The following is a 3,888-nucleotide window of genomic DNA, read 5'->3' on the forward strand; positions in this document are numbered from 1 at the left end:
AGGAACTTCCCCGCTGCCCACCCGGCTTGAGACCAACAAGGGAATGGTGAGGGCACAGAGCAACCCAAACCCCACAGCGGCCTTGGCAGAGAAAGCCTCAAAGAGCTTACAGTTCTGAGGGTATGACACCCTCCACTGAGAAATCTGAAATTGTCGTGCTACCACTGTTACTACTGCCATGTGCTCCTCACCCACTACCTAAGACCAGCTCCCATGTTCCACGGCCTTGGGTACAGAGGCACAGCCTAACATGAAATGAGCAAGCACGTGAGTGCATGAACACAAACAGAAAACAGAGAAGCAGCCCACGAGGCAAGCTTGGAGGAAGCCCTGTGAACAAGACCCGGGAGGCATAGAAAACCCCGAGGACCCCTTCAGCCCCCACCATTGGCATACCCCATGCATGCAGCTGGGATAGAAACATTTTTATCTCAAAAGAGCAAGTCAGAGAGGGCACAGAGACAGCCACCCTAAGAGTCAGATTCAGGGTTGGCAGGTTCCTGGTTATTGTGCTTGTTTGTGGCTGGGTGTGCTCTAGCCCTCTGGGACCAGCTGGAGACCATCCCCCGCCCCCCCCGCCCCTATTCCTCAGGCCCAGCTTCCCAACCTCATCTGCACATTGGGTTCACCTGTGGAGCTTTAAAAACTACTGATGCTTGAGTTCCAACCCCAAGCTCTTCTGGGCTGGATTCTGGATGTTTGGGTTTTTTAAACTCCCTGGGTGATTCCACTGAACAGCCAAGGGGGAGAGCTTCTGTCTTAGACCATCTTTTTTCAAAGTATGGTTCACAGGCCACTACGTACCTGGGAACTTATTAAAAATGCAGATTTTTGAATCCCACTCATCTATCAGATCAGCATCTCTGGGTGTGGAAGCTGGGAATTAGCAATTGTAACAGGCTTTCTGGGTAACCCCTGCACATCCTCAGGTTTCATAATAGATGCTGTTCAGGGATCCTTCCTCACCCCAGAGGTGCCCAGAGCTCTGAAGGGTTGTCATTGATGATGTTCTATTTGGTTTAGCAAGGGCAACAGAAAATCTCACACCAGCCCCCAAATCGGTTAATACTCAGGTGGGGCTGAAAGGCCACTCAGGGATGAGAGCAGCCCTAAATGTCACAGCTCTGCCCGGCCCACTGCATGGCTTGCACCTGGAAGGCAGTCCACAGCACAAGCCCGGCACGAGGCGCCAAGGAAAACGGCAAATGGGAGAAGCGGCCCCTGGGAGTGCCCCCCTGACGAGGCAGAGGAGGGCTTGTGAAGAGGGCAGGGAGCGCGTGGGACAGGGTGATGGGGAAGGTCAGGGATGAGGTATGCTCGGATATTGCTCTAGATGTTGTAAACATTTCTCTTTGTTTCGTCACAGACCAGAATCTGGGTTGGCATGACCAAAGTGCCTGAAAGCAGCATCAGAGCGGAGAGCTCTGTGCTTCTTGTGGGAAGCAGGATATAAAGGGTATGAGGAAAGCTCCACCCATGGGAAGATCATCTCTGTGGTGTACAAATCTAGTGCTCTTAATTGTCTCTCTCTCTCACACACACACACGCACACACCACGGGAGTACCATACACACAGCTGTCACATTCCTCTACACACAAACACAAGCCTACCCACCCTCACTTAGCGTCAAATTTCGGGATACCCAAGCTGGGTCCTTCACACCTCCCCATCGTGGGAGGAAGTCACTGGGCGCCATGACACCACCATCTGCTGCCTTCCTTCCACCAATAGTTTAGCAAGAACTCTAGGCTCCAAATGAGGCCCCCGCACAACGCTCTTGATCAGACTTTTCTTCCGGGGACAGTGGAAGTGGTAAAAAGGCCCCTCTTAGAATGTTTCGCATTTCCATAACTCTGTGCTGTTCCAATTTACACGCCCTTCGTGTTCCACAGTAGATTTGGCAGCAGACACACATTTTGTATGTAAACAACGATGGAAATACCCTGTTCAAGAATTTGATCATTAAATTAATTCTGGCAGCGTAAGCTAAGGATGGTTTTTCACCAGTGGGGACAGGAGAATACTACCCACTCTAACTAGGAACACCCACAGGAGGCTGCAGAGTTCTAGAACGTGAAATTCCGCAGGTGTCTTCAGCAGTCCTATGTTCTCTCTCTCCTTGATGGTTTATACAGACAAATCAACCCTCACTCACAAATGCTCACAGATACACAGCTGGGCAGCGGACCCTGCCAGTGGGACTCAAGAGCCTTCTTGGCCTGTTGTAGCTGTAGCTGAGGAAGGAAGAGATTCATGAAGCTGCTGGACCAGAACGCAAATGTGGAACACCCTCACATTTAAAGAGGCCCATCCTTCCCCCAGGAGGAGACAGCTTCCACCAAGGCCTCAGTCACCTGCACTGCAGAACCCACACCTGTGTAGCTTCATTTAGTCCAGCTGAAAGCTTTGGAACTCTGCAGTGAAGCCAAATCCATCAGCTGTCAATCACCCCGATCGACCTCCAGCCTGTTCTCTCTGATTCGGTCTGCCAGGAGACCAGCATCTCCCAGGCTCCTCTTCCACTTTCTGGTCTCTCTGCTGAGGCGTCATCTCCCTGGCGCCACAGTCTTGGGCCAAAGTCAGCTTCTTCCTGGGCAGCTGGAAAAAGGTTTCCTTCATCTCACTCACCACCCAAGGAAGAGTGTCCTGAGCAGTGCCGGGGTACCATGAAGTCATCTTGAAGGAAGGTTCTCCATGAACCAGATGTTCACAGTGATCTTCTCAGTCTCACTTTCGCTTCCATGTTCAATCCCAAAACATCAAGAAGGAAGCTACTGATCAGCCAAGATGGCCCTCATGAGAGGGACCTTTCTAAGAAAGCATGCTCTCAGGAAGCAAGCTGGAAAGAGAGTGACAGCCTAAGTTCCCATTCTCCCCCATCAGAATTACATGACCTGCATGGAGAGGGGGAAAGAGGGAGAGACAGGGAAAGTATTAGGCACGTGAGAGCTGTCCATGCTAAGGGAATTCACCTCCATTTACCAAGCCGTCCATCATTCTATGGGGCCAATGATGTGTGATGCCATGGGTAAGTGAGGGCAAAGCGTACATTAAGCAACAGAGAGGTTATATGGTGCCCCGCTGCCCAAAAGTCTACTGGTGCTACATTCCCTGCTCATTCAACTTCTGGAAAACTTCTTGGCAGAACTGAGGAAGACTTGCAGGCTGTCTATTTCTCAATAGCAGCTCATCTACATCAGACGTGATGAAGGACGTCTCCCAAGATCCTTCCTGGATTTGCAAGTGTATAGGAGTCTTGTGAATTTCCTAGGTTGAGATGGGCAGTGGTCACAGCCTTTCATACTGGTCCTATGGAAATGGAAGAAATAGCCAACTTCATGGAGTTTGTCCCTTTCCTCAGAGACCACCTGTCAGTGACAGTGTTGAAAACCCCAGATACCACTGAGGTCTCAGCACCCAGGACTGGCCATTACATCATGACAGCAAATCACAAATGTGATCCAGAGTCTTCTAGCCCTTCCTCACAGGGGTCTAGGACAAGTTCGAGAGTTGGGAATCCTAAATGAGGAGCGTGTGGAAGTGGTAGAAATTGCATTTGTGTTATTTACAGATTAGCCCAGCGCAGCAAATCTCCCTTCTTGGTGGAGATGACCCAAGGCCTTATGAAAGGCAAGTTGCCAACCCAGAGAAGGGTGACAATGTACTACCACTAACCAAAACACAAACATGGGTAAATGGGGTAGGACAGAGTCCGAGCTCTGGTGGCTGGAGCAGACTTTGGAATGGCCCTTCATCCGTTCCCTACGCCTGGCCTCCCAACCTAATTGCCACTGCTTTTGAACACCTATGACACTTCACATTAGAATATGGTCTTGGCAGCAAGGGGAGGGGGAAGCCGGTGATCTCCAAGAGTCCCCATCTGAGCT

This window comes from Muntiacus reevesi, chromosome 5 (assembly GCF_963930625.1).
Source record: "Muntiacus reevesi chromosome 5, mMunRee1.1, whole genome shotgun sequence".
NCBI classification, from domain to species: domain Eukaryota; kingdom Metazoa; phylum Chordata; class Mammalia; order Artiodactyla; family Cervidae; genus Muntiacus; species Muntiacus reevesi.